Here is a 20,293-nt window from a genome sequence, read left to right as displayed (position 1 = left end):
GACATAGGCGACATAAAATAAAAATAAAACGTAAATGAAAAAATTTAAATTTACAAACAAAGTAGTCCCCTAAAACTAGCGCCGGCCGCGACGTGGCGCTGACCGCGACCTAGACGTGCGTGATGACGACAGGCTGGGAGGGGCGGTGACGAGCGGCGAGGAGTGGCGGTGAAGTCCGGAGCTCGGGGAGGAGCGGCGCATCAGGTAAGGCGAGGCGGGAGGCGGTCTTGGCAATTTCGGGGCGGGCGGGGGCCCGGGAGTGGCGGTGAAGTCCGGAGCGCGGCTCAGGTAAGGCAGAGGAGGAGGCAGGCGGGCGAGAGGCGGGGGGCAGGCGGGAGGCGGGAGGCGGTCTAGGCAATGTCAGGGCGGGCGGGGGCCCGGCCGGGACTGCACAAAAGCCAAAAATGCTGCCCCCAGCCCCCTTCTGCCCTGGGCAACGCCGGGGCGGGCTGCTAGTAGATAAATAAAAAATATTGATATTGTGTCAATAACTCAACTCGTAGCATATATTGCTTGTGCATTCTTTTCCTACAGAATAATTGTTTATATCATCAATCTGTGAGGGGAGGATGGTGAAGGAGTAAGGATTTAATAATTTAGCAGAATCTTGCTTAATCTGATCCATAGCCCTGCAACTCCCTTCCCAATTTACTTTTCTGGACAAGACATTGATCATGAACATAACAGGTTCCCTTTCAGGAGTATCATGGAGGCTTAATAGAGATAAACAAACAATGTGCATCACTGTCTCTGTTGGGGCTGGGCACCTTAATCTGTCAGGACTGCGACCGGGAGGACTATGGTTCACAGCAATAAAGATCACTGGTAAGTAATTAGATCATTTCCACACTTGGCAATTTGATAACTAAATCTTTTTTAACAACTAAGTATAGTTGGGGTACTTATTTTAAGGACCTTGGAATGATGATAGATTGAGTCAGCCTGGTTGGTTTTTAAGCGTAGATCAATTGTTCACACATCTTCTAAGCAACAACCAATTCAGTTAGTAAGCTACTGCTTTCAAGCAATGGTCCTGTGTCTGCCTGGCAAGTTGTGTTATAAATGCAGGGAAGGATCCTTGGTGAAATAAAAGAAAGGAGCTATGTGCAATACAACACAACCAGCAGAATGAAAACACATGATAAATAATAAGGTTTAGATGGGATGATTAAACAATCAACAAAGAAACAGTGACACTACACCAAAGAATAGAAAAGTGAATAGAGGGAGAGCAGCATAACTTGCACAGTGGAGGTGGGAGCAACTTTTGCTATAAGGTCTTCAGGGAGGGGGGGTGAGGGTGATTTTATTTTATTTTAATTTACATTTCTAAAATGAACTGTAAGAGTCATGGAAATATGCAGATCTGCATTGCAAGCAAAGGTGGGGTAAAGAATTGCTGTACAAGACTGAGGGAGCTGCCATTTACACAAGGCGGTTACTGATAGCATTGAGTGAAGTGGAAAGCTGATTTCTAGCGCCCGAAATATTGAGCAGATTCTGCAGATGTTTCTGCTGGTTTATAATATTCCAGAATGAGACTAAATGGCCATTGTCAGACTTTGACTGCAGACATCACAATACAATTGCCTTGATGGTGCTCTGCTGCTTCTCAGTAGGAAATCAAACCAATAAGTGTTTCACTTGATGATGTTCAAGTTTAATTCATATTTTAGGGACCAGTGTCCGTTTAAAATACATTTAGTTTTAGAGCCTTGATTAGCAACTTCATAAAGCCACTAAAGGTGTAACGTCACTACTTCGCTGATGCTAATGCTCGCATCACTTACACATAAAGTTTGGACATATCTAGGGGCTAATTTATGAGAGGCTTGCTCTGCCGGAGCATCACTTTTTTTGACGCTCCCGCCGGGAAGAGCCTTTCAATCATATCTGAGAGACTATGCAAACCCACACAGTGTGGTTTTGCATGAACATATAGATATAGAGTAGGACAAAGCAGCGCAAGTCACTGTCTTGCTTTACTCTGCCTCAAGGAGACATTTCTTGAGTGTTGCAGTGGGTTTTCCCATGCAACACCCATGGATTTTGATACTTTCCCAGATTTACTTAATCATGTAAACCCGGGGTTGTGCAAAAACCTTACGACTCCCCAGAGCAGGTGCAAAGAGGACAAATATGTTTATTTCTCCTTCTTTTTTCCTCTTTTCAAGTGTGCTGCATTCTGCAGCTCACATAGAAAGAGGAAAACGCCTCACAGGATTAATGTCACAACGCAGACTATAGGCACTGCACCTCACTTCACGTTTCAGGAAATCAGAGTCCCGTGACCAGTTGGACCTCGAGGACGAATAGGATACAAGTTAAGGTATCAATTTTTGGTATCAATTTGTGGGTTACTAATTCCCATTCCGTAGCGATTGATAAGACTTTAGAATTACATTTGGATTTAATATGACCTGCATTTAGGAGGAATTGAACCTGGTACAAACGTTTGCACTTACTGGATGTGAATTTCTTTCAATACAACGTATGTGAGCCCTGATGATGTTGAAAAGAGATGTTTTGAGCAAAACGTGTTGGCTGGATGCTCTTTGTTTATTGATGGCTTTCAAGTGACGAAGGAATAAAAAGAGATTTCTTCCAAATATTGCATTGAGGTTTTTGGATGAGAATAATTTCCCCAGTGCACCTTTCCACTTGAGTTATTGCCTCTCAGGATTGTTTTTGTGGAGGAAAGTGCCCCTTCCTGCACAAAAATAATCCTGCCTTACATGGAGGCCCCTTGCACCTGCTAGGTGGGAAATTGCGTGCCAGCTTAGAAAGGAAAGGAATGCACCGTATTTGGTAAATACGGTGCATTCCTGCACTTTCACATTGGCGTAGGGCAGCAGTGCAAGCAGACTTGCGGTGCTGCCCTATGGCAATTCCTCATAAATGAGGCCCCTTATTTCCCATCTTAAAATAACCTCCCCTCCACTACTTATTTCCTCATGTTAAAGCCGATAGTGAGTAAAACTGTTTGCATAACAAGCACAGCAAAGGAATCCCTGGGTGTTAAAATCTATGGGGCAAATTGATTTCTCATGAAATGTTCAAGTTTAGCAATACAGGAAATTGGAGTCTGTGCAAAAATGACGATTGTACGTCGGATTAGGAATTTGTTCACTGGATTTACCAACCACGATCTCAGAAGACATACAATCACCAGTTAAAAAATTGCCGTATGGAAGGCCGTCCACCAAAGCAGTGTAGGATCTTCCCCACTAAAATTGCTTTGTTGGAGAAACATTTGGACAAACAATACATGTAATGTAAATGTAACTTATAAAGCGCAAACTCATGCCCTAGGGCGTCTTGGCGCTGTCAAAGTCCGATTTAGGCTGTAACAATGTCGTTAACAGATCAGGCCGATGTGAATATATCTTTTAGTCCTGAGAGAAAAGCCAGCTTTAAGGCCTTTTTAAAGGAAAGTAGGGAGGGAACAGCTTTTAATGTCAGTGGGAGACTATTCCAAAGCATGGCAGTGGCCCTAAGGAATCTCTTTCCACCCCAGGTGGCTTTCCTTAATGGGGGGGGAACAATCCGGTTCCTAGCAGAGCCTGATCGAAGTGTCCTAGATGGGATGTACCATTTGAGTTTCTTTTTTAAATGGTCTGGCTCGAGTCCATGCAAAGATTTATAGGCCATACAGAGAGCTTTGAAACGACATCCTTTGCTTAACTGGCAACCAGGGTAATTTCCTAATTGCTCTTCTGGCTAACTCATATTTCGGAATTTTAAAAAGGAAGTGAGCCACACTGTTTTGCAGTATGTGAAGCCTCTCCACGAGACCCATTGCAAGCGTTAGATACAGACTGTTGCAGTAATCAATCCTCGTGAGAATGAGAGCCATTGTTACTGTTTTGAGGAGTTCGGAGGGTAGAAACTTTTCTATTTTTTGTTAGTCTTTGTGAGCAGAAAGGAGCTGAAGTTATTTTGTTTACTTGGTCCTTAAACTTCAGTACCTTGTCTACCACAAAACCTAAATTTCTTTATTTGTTTGAGGGTTCGGGTAATGAGTACATATCAGGTGGCCACCAATCTGGTGTCCAGAAGGAAGGATTATTACAGAAGATGCAAACCTCAGTTTTATTCGTATTCTGTTTAAGGCAGCTGCAGTCCATCCAATTTCTCACCTTACTCTTACATAAGCTGAAAGCCGCACCCAAATTGCTTTCAGGATTTGCCATTGATATCATAATTAGGGTATCATCGGCATATTAGGCCAGGGAGAAGCCCGATTTTTTAATTATGGGAGCAAGTGGTGTAACGTAAAGGTTAAACAAAGTTGGGCTCAGTGCTTAGCCCTGGGGAACTCCTCAGCGCAGGGAAAAAGACCTGGAGACAAATTGGCCCATCTTCACATTATTCTGCCTGTTTACCAGGAAAAATTGCAAGAGATCAAAAGTTGTTCCCTCTATCCCTAGCCTATTCATACGGTCATCCAAGATCTCATGGTTGACCGTATCAAAAGCTGCGAAAAGATCCAAGAGGATCAGTGTAGCTGTTCCACCAGTATCGAGTGCTTCTTGTATGTCCTCTGTTGCTATCACCAGGGCCGATTCTGTGCTGTGCTGTTTTCTAGAACCATGTTGTGTGTCATCTAGCACAGAGTTTTTCTCCAAGTATTCTGATAGTTGTTGGTTCATTACTTTTTCTACCAGCTTGGTGCGAAAGGAAGCCTTGATATTGGTCGGTAGTTATTAGGGTCCTGGGCGTTCAAATTGTCTTTTTTTAATAGGGGGAGAATCGAGGCCTCTTTCCAGTGAGAGGGAAAATATCCTTCTGCAAACATGTTATCAAAAATCTGCCCTAGATTTTGTGCTACTTGTGCAGGAATCATGGGCATGATGTTGGAGGGACAGAGGTCTTGTGGCACACCCGTAGGATAGACTCTATAAGTTGTTCTTCAGATGGAACCTTAAAGGAGGAGAGATTAATTGTTTTTGCCAGTCCAGTTAAGACATGTTCCTCCTGAGAGTTGCCTGCTTTATGTGTAGTAAATTTATTTAAAATATTAGCACATTTTTCTTGAAAAAAACCTGCGAGTGTATTACAGAATTCTTATTTGTTTCTGCATTATTTGAGCTAGCTGGTGTTATCTGTTTTTTTATCACTGAGATAAGTCTTGTTCGCATTAGAGGCAGGTTCTATATGCCCCGAGTAGTACGCCGTTTCAGCTGCTAAGATATTTCTTTTGTGTTTAGCTAGTTTGGTATTATAAATAGTTTTCTCCTCCACATCATAATTTTTCCTCCATTTTTGTTCTTATCTCCGACAGTCCTACCTTGGTTGTCTGAGGTTTTCATTGTACCAGGGTTGGGATATTTTCTTGCTTGTGGTTTTTTGAATTCTTGGAGCAACTAGGACCAGTGCAGAGTTAAGCCAGAGTGCAAACACTGTGCTCTAGGTTTTCCCCTGGTTGCCAAGGGCCGGTAGTGATGGCATCTCCCAATTGAACTGGCCGTATTTTATGCCAGACTCTACTTAGGGTGTGTTGGGTAATATTTTTAGTCATGGTAGATTTCTTGGTCTTTATCTGCCAGTTGACCTCCCAGTGGTCAGACCAAGTCAAGGAGAGAGATGGAAGTAACGTGATGTCAGGATAATCGGAAAAAAACACATCCAACATGTCACCAGACCTATGCGTTTGCACTTTCGTAACTAAAGGCAGTCCGAACGCGTTCGTAGTGTCAATCAATTTTTGGGATTCATTGTCTGTTTCCTTTGCCAGGTGAAAATTAAAATCTACCAATACCAGAGAATCCTCATCGATGATAGCGGATTCCAATAGCGTACTAAGCTGATTCACAAACCCACATCTAGGTCCCGGGGGCGATAGATAAACATTCCCTTAAAAGGCCCACAAATCTGCAGGCTGCACTGAGAAGGTAAAGGTCTCAAACCCAGGCAAAATGAGTGGCTCGAATGTCGTTTTAAAGTGACCACGATAAAATACAGCCAATCCCCCTCCCCTCTTTTTTGATTGTGTATGTAAGCGATATACTGCGTGTCAGTTGGCAAATGTGGCCACTTGGATAATTTTCAGTGTCCACACACACATCTCAATAGCATTCATGGAGTTCTATCCCTACATGTCGGGGACTGTAATCTTTCATGCAATTTGTTCATAATTTCCATGGTGTTCCTGTATTGAGTTAACTCCTACAGACACAAAGGTGGACAATTTACCCTAGATGATCTAAATGATTGATTACAGTATCTTGGTGACTCCGCTTCAGATTTTTGTGGAGTGTATCTTGGAGCCTACAGAGACCCTGGCAACAAAACTTTGGAGCATCATAATTTAAGGCTCCAACATATATATTTCATTTATATGCATTTATATGTAACCCATACACTCAACGTGTGTTTAAACTCCTTATCCTCTGGGAAACACTCAAATAAAATATTAGAATTTAGTCATTTTAATTGTTGAATTCAATTATAGTTGTATTAAGTTGATGAATAAACCAATGTAACCATGTCTACTGCATATTTACGTCCCATTAATGATTGTTTAAGTTGCCAATCATTAATAATACTGTAATGTACATTCATTTTGATTTCGAGTTAACTTAGCTTGACATTAGCCTTTAACTGAACATCTTTGCTCTAAACAGTGCCAGTATTGTGTTTTTTACTCATCTGCAGGTGTGTTATCATGTTCCTCGTTAGCTAGAGAAAAGGCTTATTACTGTATATTAGGTTGATACTGAGGCCAGACAGCAAAGAGGATGACCGTGAAAGGGGCCTTGGATCGCAGCCTACCAGGATGCAACACTGGAGGGCAAGCAGATATGTACCTAATTGTGTGAAGAATTTAGGGCATATAGTGACTCCCAACATATGTAGTTGTGGGATTGGCTCCTAATTGTGGGAATGAGATATGGATTTTCTGGAACTTTCAATTTGTGCTTTTAATTGGTGTTTCATAGTTAGTTAGGTCAGACTTAATCCTGACTTTGAGAGAGAGCAGATTTCTCTCCCTGTTAACAATTGATACAGAGAAGATGGCTATTAGGTCTATGATTTTACAAAACCGCCATGCATTAGATATCTTCCTCGCAAAGGAAGACAGAATTTTGTAAGATGTAGAAAGTTCAGCAGTGTTGCATTTATATACCAGATAATAGTGAGGAAATAAAGGGATTTATACAGAACATCAGTGAATTGAAGCAGGATTTGAGTGAATTTGAAGATACAGGAGCATGGGAGGCGATTGGAAGGGATTCGCTGCTGTAGCTAGATGGTTTGGTAATATAGGTAGTTGACTTTGAGGTGCTATATTGAGGCCTAATATAATCGGTGTAATCTGTTTGATTTGTTTGTTTGCTTTGTTCAAATATTTTTTTTTTTAATACTTTATTTCGGTCAATGAAAAGCCGCATAAAATGGAAAACACATTGGGGTATATTTACAATAACTGGCGCATCCCTGCATGTCAGCAGGGATGCGCACTAGTTAGTGTGCGCCATGCCTACGCCACCATGGATGCGCCGCATTGTAAATGCAGCGCACCATGGGGCAAAAACAAACAGATGCGTGACGCATCTGTGCCGTAAAAGCGGTGCGCGTTGCTGGAGATGCGTCGCAAGCGCGATGCAGCTCCAGCAAAGCTCTGGGGGGCTCTATTCTTACAATGCTACTTCAATCCTTACGCCTGCTTCAAGCAGGCGCAGAGTTTTGACGCAGCATGGGCCCAAAAGTGACTGAGGGAAATCTTGCAGATTTCACTCAGCCACTTTTAGGAGGCGTTCTCGCGCCGGAAGGCCCCCCCCTGCGCAGGAACGCCTCCTTCTGGTGCAGGGCTTTACAACGTGACGCATCTCCCAGATGCATCACGTTGTAAATACCCCACACCATGATGCATCTTTTGCACCGCCACTGCGTCACAACAGTGACGCAACGGTGGCGTAAAAGGGGTGCAACGGGCTTGTAAATCTGTCCCATTGTATTTACAAATGAATAAATACATCTTAAAAACTGGAATGCCCAAGAGACAGTACCACAATATTAAAGGTTTTTCTGTTTTAAATTTGAGTAGAATGTGTATTAAAAAAGTCAGTTTCACACTTTAAGACACAATTTTGAAGGTGAATCAATATTTTGCTAAAAATAAATGCTTTCTTGGCAGGTTTTGTTTGATAGTTCACCAAACGGAAGTGTGCAGCAGTGGCTAAGCTATCAAAATTGCCAGTGAATTTATATGCTTAATGGTTAGATTTTGGAGTTTGTATATTCTGTTTTAAAGCCCTTCAATCCTTCAAGCCCCACAATCAAAATCAAGATTACCTGAAAATGCACCAAATTCACAAAGTTGTGCTTCCAGGCCTTCCTCATTTACAAGTACTACAAGAGGTATTTGGAAATGCAGCCATGGCCAACCAGGGCGTAACCACCTCAAAGTGACACATTTGGTGCAAAAACCATCTACTGTCTGTCGTAATATGCCAAGGTATGCTTTAAATGAGCAAACATATTAAAGTGCATTTCAATATATGTATCTGTAACAACGAATCATAAATTGGTCTCAAGACATCACATGTGGCAGCTATAGAATTACTATGCCGTTTTGCAAATTTTTTATAGCTGGTAGTGTTGTTTTGGTTACTCATGCCGGTGTTTTAGCCACAAACAATATTGACAAGCAATTGAGACACAGCTCACATCAGAACTAGTAACGTCACTGATCATGCATTCTTCCTTTCACCGCAAAGGTTGTAGTTCTTTAATAACTATCCAGCAACATCATCTCATGACAGAAGAAGCCGGGTACCCATCAATTGACCATATCGAGGATAAAAGAGATGTTGGGGCAAAACTTGGGAGAAAAAAGTTTTGACATGATGGAAGCAGAAGCAGTTGTTAACCGATTAGGAACTACTTTAACTGATCGAAATCACAATCATCATTGCCAGAAATAACAACACAAGCTGCATATCTCACATATTCAACCGAATTATGCATGACTCTTTCACAGACACACACACATATGGTCATCTAGGGTGTTGTGAGGTTGGCAGGCCCAGTGCAAAATCACTTTTATTTTACGTGTTCACGTTTAAAGTTGCCATCTTTTTAAACAGGAACTTTTAGCACACATTTGCTTGCATGCCTGTATGAGACAGTGTGCTCAGAAAAGGTTTGCTTACAATCACATTTCTTTGTAGGCATATTTTCATAACATAAAACATGCTGACAAAGGACTGGGTACACTGTGCACATTGGCTTTGCTTATTGTTGTCTGTCTGGCAACAGCTTTGAGTGGGTAGAATCAACATAACAACCGGACCAGAACTCAGGCACAGTACGGATGGGTTCAGTTTTAATATATACACTGCACCAAGCCTTTGTTTAGACAGAGAAGCATTTTGGTGGATTGTAGCAGTCACCCCATGTCTGAATTCTAGCCTAGCTGAATTCCATCACTATCTGGGGAGAGAAGGCGGCCTGCTCTACTCCAAGGCTGGCTATCAGTTGACCAATGCATGCATGTAAATGGAGAGTTAGACCACTCCAATGTATTCTGGCAGACCCTCACACCCTATACTTTCTAGGATAGGCAGACCTGGGTAGGAGTATAATTAAATGCATTCATATAATCAATGTAAATGCACCTTGGTTGAATTGCTTATCTTTTTTACCATTCTCATCATGCCGGTTACTATGCTCTGCTTTATTCAACTCATAATTGCAGCACACAGATTTTACACAAGAATCCAATTACTTCAATAAATGTTTGAAATGCCGATTTGTGTATTTCTTGAGTCTACTTTTGGACATGCCTGAGTAAACAACAAAAGGGTAGATCTTTTTCAAAGATTTCCTTGGGGGAATCAGGGTCATCATTTTGTAAGGTTTCAACACCCCCACATCCTCCGGAAGACCTTCAAATGGATCTTCCTCGAATCAAGGAAGACCGTCACCCACGCATTCATAACCAGCAGACTGGACTACGGAAACACCCTCTACGCAGGGATCAACAAGACTCTGATCCACAAACTACAGACAGTACAAAACACCGCAGCCATACTTGTCCTCGGCACCCCCGACAGCAGCACATCACCTATCACCTGTGCAACCTCCACTGGCTCCCCGTAGAGAGGAGAGTCACTTTCAGGATACTCACACATGCCTACAAATGCCTCTACAACGCCAGACCCAAATACCTCAACGAAAGAATCTCCTTCCACGTACCCAAGATAAGCCTCCGATCTGCCAACTTCATCCTCACCAAAACCCTGCGCATCCGCAAAGCCAGGACTGGTGGAAGAGCTTTCTCCCACATAGCGGCCAAGACCTAGAACGAGCTCCCGATCAACATCAGACGCACCCCCTCCCTTAACACCTTCAGGAAGACACTCAAGACCTGGCTCGTCGACCGACGGAGCAGCTAATACCCCCCGCCCCAGCGCCTTGAGACCCTCACGGGTGAGTAACGCATTTCACAATTCCCTGATTGTTTGATTGATTGAGGATGTAGACACTATGTGCAACCTTGTAAGGTTTAGAGGTCCAGATGGTGCACTGTGAGGTAGCCAGGAACTAGGTCATCATATTTTGATGGTATGAGTGGACTCAGTCCTCCATAATTTTGACGCCTTTGGTGCCCAAACGCACAGTTTTACTGAATTAGTAGGAACCGTACATCAAGGTGGGCCCTACAAATTAACTATACACATCGGGTGGTATGTAATTAATAAGCGTTGTCGAGACCCAGCTCCCTATTCATGCATACAAACACATGCAAAATTATTGAGAAATCAGGCATCAAGAAAAGGCACTTTATGCAGCCTTCAACATGCAACATAGAACATAATATAGATGCATTTCCTTAATCATCCATTAACATGAGCATATCCAGCCCCGCACACATACACAAAATTGTGAGACAGTTGTGGACATAATATGAGACTACATATGTTGATGCACAAGTAGCTTGTAACAAGAACAGATCAAAATGCATGAACCAACACAAACAAATGACAATGAGTAGGAATTAATCAGGACTAACATATAATCTTTTCAGACACAATGTTTCACATAAAACCACGTGGGTATCAGACAGCAACCAAGAGCTATTCTTACACACACAAAAGTCAACAAACGGAAGTCATAAAAAACGAGCATGATTTCAAGGACGACACCTCACGAGTGGAGACAGAGTTCCTGCAGGATACTAATTGTACATTTTGTACTTACTGTGCAGTTCAGCTCTATGATTAGGAAACAATAATCAGTGATAGTAAAATTAGCGGGCTCAACAGTACCACTCCTACTAACAAAATATGATTTAATTGGGCCTGCTTGGCCTTCATTAACCCCAAATTAGCCTGTCAAATTATGCTGGAATCGTCCAGGTTAGAAACAACTTTACTGCACAATGTTGTTTTCACTTGTGACATTATCTTTTTGACACAGACCCATTTGACAGTGATCCTCCACAGTCATAATGGCCACTTGCACAGTTGTAAATACTGATTACATTCGGCCAGCAGCATCTGCTATGCGTGGCAGGGACTCCAGCTGCCCTGCTGTGCACAGGTCATCTGTGATTGACTGATGTCAAAAGAGTGGTTTAAAAGCATTAACCCCTTCCGTGCGGCCGGGATTCCCCCCGTGTGCGGCAGCCGCACGAACAGGGGGGGCCGTGACGAACCCCAGCCGTCATCAGACACGAGCACCGTGGAGCGTGACGGCTGGGGTTCGTCACCAGCATGGAAGGGGCTAAGGTTGCGCATATATTGTAACTGACATAGCCCTGTTACTTTCCACTTACAACCTAGATTGGTAAAAAAAAAAAAAAACGTAAAGCGCGAACTGCTCATTCTTATGGGTCTCAAGGCGCTGGGGCCATTGTGGAAATTAAGTCAGCTATTGCCCAGAATCACATGGTGCTGAGCTGAGCTGCCGCCGGAGCCAGTCATCCAACCATGAACCTTGTACTCCAAAGTCAGCTGCCATGGCCACTGCACCCCACCTCTACATTGGGCCTCAATGTCATTGTGATCCTCCGAGTGCTGTTGTGTCCAGGATTGCCATATAAACATAAATGTAAGCATAAAGAACTACTCCGCCTTAACCGGCCCTTACCTGGATGAGTCTGTCTCTGGATAGGAGTGACGATGTTCCAGGTGCAATTCTCAGCTACTAACTAGGGCTGCAGGATTCTATACAGTGGGGATACTGGAGATGCTGTACATCGGCAGATGCAGGACAAGGTTGCATGCTTTTCCAGCTCAAGAATTTACTGTGCAGCTGACTTCTACTGATTATTCATACCTATAGATAAAATATAGTACATATAAATACACATTTGGATGTGGAGGCATCCAAAATGTTGATCAACACAACATGCTGGGTCATCCACTAGATGTGGCATCATGATAAAGAATCTATAACTCATCAGCTTGAACTTTCTTAAACTTTAGAACTATTCAGCAGGGGTCAAATCAATACTAAACCCGATACTGTAGCAAGAAATAACATTTCTCAGTAGCTAATAAATCTAGTACAGAAAATGATATGTGTGTCAAAGTACCATAAATCATGCACTGAAAAGAGATTAAAAGTCATTTGCCCTACAATAGACTTTAAACGTACAGTAGAATATATTTTATTCCTTATATTACACAGTCACACCATCACCTTTACCACAAAGAGCTTAAATTACTGGTATTTTGCTCTTTCATATGAAAAGCTAATATAGTTAAAAATGTACACTAAGGTCCTGATTACAAACTAGTCAATATATTCTGACCCGTGAGTAAACCCCTGTTTACGCACTGCTCGGAATTACGAGTTAGTAGGGATTTAACACATCCAATAATTATCAGATGCATTAAATACCTGAACCTATGTTAAATTTCAGTAGGTCAAACCTGCCAAAATTTAACAGGAGAAAAACATACAGTATTTATCGTATCATGTGGATTTTGAAATGTTAAATACGAACATCCGCATTTTATTCCCCACCAATTCGAAATATGTGTTATTTAACGCAGAAGATAAATAGAATACCCGGTGGTATCCTTATTTATCATGTGTGATAAATAAAACATAAACTCATAATCAGGGCCAATATATGGGATTTCTAGTGCAAAATTACACAGACTAAGTAGTGATTTCTTGTAAAAATATGTGTGGATAGTTTAAGCTAAGTCCCTTTAAAAAATTATTGTAAAATCTACTTCTCCCATTTATTGTTTAAATGGTGTTCTAGTCAGTGATTTGACTGTCACATAGTTGTCTTTGGTAGCAGGAGCCATGAATTCATAATTCAACTATAAATAGGTGTTAGAAATGGAGTCTCTAGTTGACAGTGGTTTGTACCCTGCCCAAGTAGGGACCCACACTCTAGTTAGGGTAAGTGTAGTACACACTAAGTTCATCTGTGGTCACTCTCTGGTAGCTTGGCTCAGAGTACTCAGGCTAAACCAAAGAAGCAATATGTAAAGTATACACATACACAGTGACATAGTGAAAACGCCATAAAAGTACTCCAGACCAGTTTAGAAGAAGCCTATATTAGGTTGAGTAAAACAAGACCAAAATGACAAAAATCCAATATACACAAGTCAACATATGAATTTTCCAAGATTAAATGCAGTTATAGCGCTTAGAAACACAATATATTGGCGTGCTTGACAGAGTTGAATCCACAAGTGCTGGCCGACCACAATGAAGCACGGGCCAGCTACGGAGTCATACTGACCCCGGTAGAGTACCTTGGAGATGTCGAGCATCAAAGACGGTGCACGGCACCGGGGGGAAAGGCATCGTGTAGACAGGTGCGGTGCAGGTTGTTGGTGCATCAGCCTTTGGGGACGGTGCATTGCACAATGGAGGTAACGCATCACTGAAGCAAGTCAGGGGTCAGTTCCTAAAAGCGGTGCAGAGTCGCTGAGCCGCTGACGCCCAGGGATGATGCGAGGCGCTGGGGAGGTGATGCAGCAGTTATGGCGAGGCTTCGGTTTTGATGGTGGTGCAGTGTCAATGAAGCATCGTGGGTCAAACTGGGAGGCATCGACTTTGCGGCATCGATGTCACAACAGGGCCACAGGTGCTGCAGCGGAGTCAGGAGTCATGGACTTTAGTGACATTGTACTTGGGACTCACACTGTGGCAGTTCTACTGAGATGCTGTGGCAGCGCCGGGGCTTGAGTTGGAAGTCGTTGTGCTGAGCGGGGACCACGGCTTCAGAGCAGACAGCAGCACTGGTTTCGAACTAGCGCTAAAAGTCAATGTGCTGATTTCTTCATTTTTTAGCACAGCAACTCACTTCCAAGAGCCTAGGAACTGGATTTGGCACCACTTGGCAGAGTAGGGCTCTCAACAGAGTCTGGGACTTGCAACAGGTGGCAAGTGCAACTCAAGCCCTCAGAGAAACTTTAGAAAGCAGGATGCAGAGAGCAAAGTCCAGTCCTCTGATTCCAAGAACAGAAGCAGCAGGCCAACGCAGCAAAGGAAGGAGCAAAGTTGCAGTCCCTCCTGACAGCACAACAGCTCTTCTTCCTGGCAATCCATTCCTTTCAGTCCAGAAGTGATCTCAGTATATGGTGTCAGAGGTCCAATTCGTATACACATTTTAGCCTTTGAAGTAGGGAGACTTCAAAGAAAAGTCTTTGTAGTGCACAAGAACTGGCCCTTCCTGTCCCTGGCTCTGGTCCAGATACACTACCAGGGGGCTATGCAGCTCTTTGTGAGGGGACACGCACAGCACTATTCAAGTGCAAGTGTAAGATGCTCCCTCGGCTCTAGATCAGGAAGACCCATCAGCCTGGTGATGGGCCATCAGGATATGCAGGGTACAACTCAGCTCCCTTTGCGTATGACTGTCTAGAGTGAAGTCACAAAGCTCAGCTGTCACCCTGACCCAAATGCTTATTTTAGGGACAGGCAGAGGCAAAGAATGGTTAAAATAAAAAATTGTCAACTTTCTAAAAGGGGCATTTTCAGACCTGCAATTTTAAAACCAACTTCACTAAAATGCATTTTTAAATTGTGAGTTCAGAGATACCAAACTCCAATTTTCTATCTGCTCCCAATTGGAAGATACACTTTTACACAGCAGCTCTAGTGCTAACATATGGGAGAGATAGGCCTTGCAATAGTGAAAAACAAATTTAGCAGTTTTTCACCACCAGGATGTGTCAAACTCAAAAGTACATGACCTACCTTTTAAATGCACTGTACCCTGCCCATAGGGCTACATAGGGCCTACCTTAGGTTTGCCTTACATGAAAAAAGGGAAGGTTTGGGCCTGGCAGATAGGTGCACTTGCTAGCCGACATGGTAGTTTAAAACTGCTCACACAGGCTGTGCAGTGGCAGGCTTGAGACAGTTTTGAAGTGCTACTTGTGGGTGGCACAATCAGTGCTGCAAGCCCACTATCATCATTTGATTTACAGGCCCTGGGCAAATGTAGTGCACTGTACTCTACAAATATGCCAATCATGGAGAAACCAAATATACCATGTTTTAGGGGAGAGAACATATGCACTTTAGCACTGATTAGCAGTGCTAAAGTGGCCAGAGTCCTAAAGCCAACATAAAGAAGGTCAGAGAAATAGGCAGAGGAAGGCGAAAAGTTTGGGGATAACCCTGCAAAAGGGGACTGGTCCAACAATAGGTTATTACAGTAGAGTAGCTACACTATTTTTCTGTTAAATGTGTCTAGTTATTTCAGGCGGTTATATCTTACAAGTAGGCTATCCCGTTTTAGGTTTAAACCTATAATAACTGATAAAGCCTCGCCAAAATGATCCAGTTCTCATCAGTGTAAACACTGAGAAACACCTGCACAATCACAAACTGAAATGCCATTCAAAGTAAGGAAAGCGAGAGGGAGTGAGCCATTTATATTTTTTTCTGAATTGTCCAATACAATGAACTTGTGTACCAAAAGTAAGCCTCAAGAAAGACTGGAGCAAGTTTATTCTGCTTTAGTTTTGCTGTTTAGGGATGTCACTAAAATATTGCTTCTTCCTTTTGTTTCCTCCAGTTTTGTGTCATTGGATTAATTGGTTCTCCTTCCTTTTTTCCTCAAATTGTGTGTCATTGGATTAAATGATAAAAGTCCAGAACCAATGTTTTAGATCTGATCTACTTATTTTATATATTGAATAGAATCTGGGAATAATAAAATCATATTTGATCTTTATGCAGTATATAGTTTTTCACTGATTGGTGAAATGGCTGGTTTATAGGAATCTTGGTCAATATGTACTATCACATTTACCCACAGATAAAGAATGGTTCAAACCCTTTGATGCATCAGCCGCTTTACTAATAAGTCAGTTTTGCTAACAGGTCACCTGTCAAACACCAAGGTACATTCTGTGAAAGGTAAACTCACAGGTACCTGCGAAAAGAGTGCTGTCACATGCACATGGGATAGTGATGAAAACATGATATATGATTTTGCATGTATCAACAAAATCCATAGCTGAAAAGTGTCCCATTGGTGTGTGTGATACCTTCAGCTAATATTTGCTTTTCACCCACCTTCAGGTAATCTTTGCTTTTCACCCAACTTCCCTTTAATGCAGGGTTTTTTGAGTCCAGAGTTAAAACGTTAACTGCAAAATCTCAAGTCCCAGAATACAATGTGATGTATGCTGAAGGGCCTGGACTAACTTTAAGTGAGGCATTTGTCATAGGGACACTTGGTATCTATGAATGTCCACGCAACAGCAACACTACTTTAATGTAGTCAGACAAGAGGTTGCAGAACAGAACAACAGTGGCAAGCATGCTTAAAGCATCAAGATTCATGTGTCTTATAATGCAGGGCTACACATTATTCTGGTGTAATTCAAAAGTTTCAAGGTTTCGCAAGGTACTATCTTGTTTGACAGGGTCGACCACCACTATAATGTTGTGACGTTATACTCAATTAGGAGAAGTGAATGCCCCCAAAATGTGTCCAGGATGTTGTTTAGGAAAACATTTGACTATACCACTCTTAATTGTTATAATACGTTATTAGTCCTGTAAACCAGACAGAGTCCCGACAGAGTGAGTATGAGAGGTAATGTAAGTGAGAGAGGCTATTGAGATGTGAATGTTCGTGAGAGTGCAATACACAGACTTTCTATGCTTAAACAAGACTAACATTATTTCATTGGACCCACTGCCAATTGAAAGACACTACATACCCTACATTACTTCTACTTTAAAATAAATATTTCCTTTTTTACAATCACTTTAAAATAACATGGTTTGTAAACACTGAGAAAACAGAAGTTTTGTCTAGTTTGGGGGCTAGGCAGCTGAAAAGGCACAGATAAGTACTGATTTCAAAATTTTGAAAACACAACTGAAATCCACTAGAAAGCAATACTGAACTAGTGTGTGGCGGCTGGATTGAGATTCAGGGTGTGGACAGATTTTGTTTGTGAGTGTAGTTTTGGAGAGACATCTGCTTTTCTTCCCCTTTGCTTAAGCAAAATTGTTTCTTTTAATTACATTTTATATTGCTTTTGTTATCTCAATTTATTACATTTTTCAATGATAAATGCCCTAAAGATCAATGTTTTGCTTTATCTCTCTCACATAGTTTATATATAGTAAATTATCCTCTACTTCCAGCCCACTGGGGAAATACCCATTGCAAAAAAGGGCAGTGCGACTCTCATTTTTACACAGAAGCAGGGTGTTGTGGGATATGAAAGTTCCTGTGGGAGATGTAGCCTTCTGTAAAGATGTACAACTTCATCTCTTTTTGAATTGCAGAAGGTTGAGGCAGTTCTCATGTAGATGGACGTTGTTGACGATCCTGACAGCATGGCTGTAGAAGGCTTGTCTTCAAGCTTTTTTTTGTAGTTTTTTCCAAGTTTAGTAAAGTCTTAGATTCTGGTGTGGCTCTGTCCATTTCATCTCCTTTTGAATTGCAGAAGGGTTAAGGTATTTCTTATGCTAGTGGAATTTTGTTGTATAGCTATGCTCGGTTTGTCTCTTGGACTCCTCTTTTTTGCTTTTTTTTCTAGTCTGTTGAAGTCCTAGCTTCGTTGTAGCCCTGCCCACCTAAGGTAATTCATTTCTCTGCCAGATATGGAGAGGTGCTGCTTCTTGTGACCTTATATGTGATGCACCTTACCATGAAGTTTCAAATCTTAATGGGTGTGGCTAAACAAGTTTATACCTTGACGCAGATTAAAAGAGAATCTTACTGAACTGCACGTTTGATTTCTGTCAATAGAGTTACTACAACGAGTTAACATTAAACATATTTGGGGTTCATGCATTTTCCTGCCCTACTCTATTTTCTATTAACATATACAACGGCTTGCAGTGCTCAGTGCTTTTTAGGTTTCGCCTGAATAGCGCCTCGCTGTGTTGGTGAAATCTATTGTTTTTTATATAAACTTAAAAGGGACTTACATCCTTCCCCCTGTCTTTCTTGGCTTCTCATAGGTTCTTGTGCGTGCCATTTACCTTTCCTCTATTTTTATTGGATGTAGCATATTTTCCTGCATTTACCTATGCTTGTTCCGCCTCTGCTTCTCTTATCAGATGATTGTTTCTCCTCTGCTTCTCTTATCAGATTCCTGCTGCTGAAATACTGTTAACATCCGCTTTGGTAGTACTATATTTTCCTAAAGTTTTGCCTTTTACTCTTCCAGCATATTTATATAACAATTTATCACCCAGAGAGATGAAGTGATTTGCATAGAATCACAGGATGTTGGGCACCGTAGAGACTTGAAAACGGGATCCCGAGTTCTCGAGTTAGCAGCTCTGGCCCCTGCACCACATCCTCTCCACTCCAGTGTTATCTGCCAAGGAGCTCTTTCCTTCTCCTGGACGATGATTGACGAAAACAGCTCTTTATTAATTACATAGGTGAAACGATGCATTACCAATGCTTGTTTAGATCACAAGCTGCCTCATGGCAATTTGGAACGCGTTAGTCTTGCAAACCTCTTTGCATCACGTCATATTGCTATTGTCCCTTATTTCATCGCTTTTCCAGACGTCTTTGGTCAGCTGTTTCTCTTCCATTTTGTAAAGAGCACAGGCGGATCCAGACAACTGCACTTAACGCACCCCGCTGCACTTTTTGAGTTAATTACGCAGTGCATTAATTGGAGGAATGAATAGATCCCATTAAAATAATGAATGTCTTTGGCTTACAACCTGCTGAGGTTCTGGCTTTTTATTTTTGTATCCAGGTCTCTGCAATGCTGGGAAACGTCAGGACTCTTAACACACTGTGCTTAGTATACAAATGCACTCAGAAAATTGAGGTTCATCATTTAATGGGCTCAAGGTAACAATGCCTCATCAGGGGTAGTAAGCGCTATATAAGTATAATTAAAATTACAAATACAATTTCACGCTGTAAATCTGCCCTTCATCTGAAATGGTTTTGCTATTTGAATGATATAGTTAAACCTGTGAAAAGTTCACAAATTTATGAATCCTTATTCAAGATTTCAGTTATAAATTATTTTGTGAAAGGTAATACTGCAGAGGAAAACTCTGCATACATTTACCATCTTTGCTGAGTATGATAACCACATCATGTGGTAATGTGGTGAAAAGAAAACCACAATGCGTGGAGAAGTCATGACTTAGAAAAGGTGACTTGTTACTGCTTATAAAGTATGGTGTTCTGTGTCCTCTAGTTGGTTTAGTACCTCTGGGTAATTTACCTGTACCTCCAGGTGATGGAAGATTATGGAAGTACTGAAAATGTGGAGGTGCAGACACTGCACCCAAAGAGGGGAATGGATTAACCTTTGAAATCCTTTCACCAGGAGCAAAAAGCTTCAAACCAGAAGTAGGAGCTATTCAGGATAGATATTTAGGATTACAGAAGGAACATTGTTCAAACAGTTCAGATATTAAGTAAGGACTGGCCAGGCTGCAAAAAACACAAAAATGCATTAACTTTAAATGCACTATCACCTTGTTTATGATGAACAGAATTGTCGCTTTGAAAAATAATGGGAGTCTGGTTGATGAAATAAAGGATGCAAATTAGAAAAGATGAGAAATTACTCATTGCTAGTACGCGAGATGATGCACAATTTAGAAAAAAATTGAAAATGGCAGAACTGTTCCATAAATTCCGTCCGGCCAAGTGAGACCTTGCTTGTTAGCCAGGCTGAGTTTACACCAGGCTTCTCTAACGAGCATTTTGTGATCTACTGGTGGCTCTCCAGCTTCCTTTGAGTAGCTCTCCTGTGTGAAGCCCACTCTACTAAATTAGAAGCTTGGCTGATTTAATACATTTACACCAAAACAAAAAGTGTTTAATTGAGATTAAAAATTTATGCAT

General features: G+C 41.8%; 1 protein-coding gene across 1 annotated transcript in view; it reads right to left on the bottom strand.

Moving 5' to 3' along the window:
- FAM135B (family with sequence similarity 135 member B) overlaps positions 1-20,293 on the bottom strand; it is a 1,359,155-nt gene that overhangs the window by 810,951 nt on the left and 527,911 nt on the right. The window contains exon 3 of the mRNA XM_078686705.1: positions 12,100-12,288. The gene's annotated coding sequence lies outside the window, so the exon portion shown is untranslated. The remainder of the gene's footprint in view (positions 1-12,099; positions 12,289-20,293) is intronic.

Source organism: Lissotriton helveticus, chromosome 4_1 (genome assembly GCF_964261635.1).
Source record: "Lissotriton helveticus chromosome 4_1, aLisHel1.1, whole genome shotgun sequence".
Taxonomy (NCBI): Eukaryota; Metazoa; Chordata; class Amphibia; order Caudata; family Salamandridae; genus Lissotriton; species Lissotriton helveticus.
Note: the sequence above shows the minus strand (reverse complement) of the source record. Positions and strands in the feature narration are given on the sequence as shown.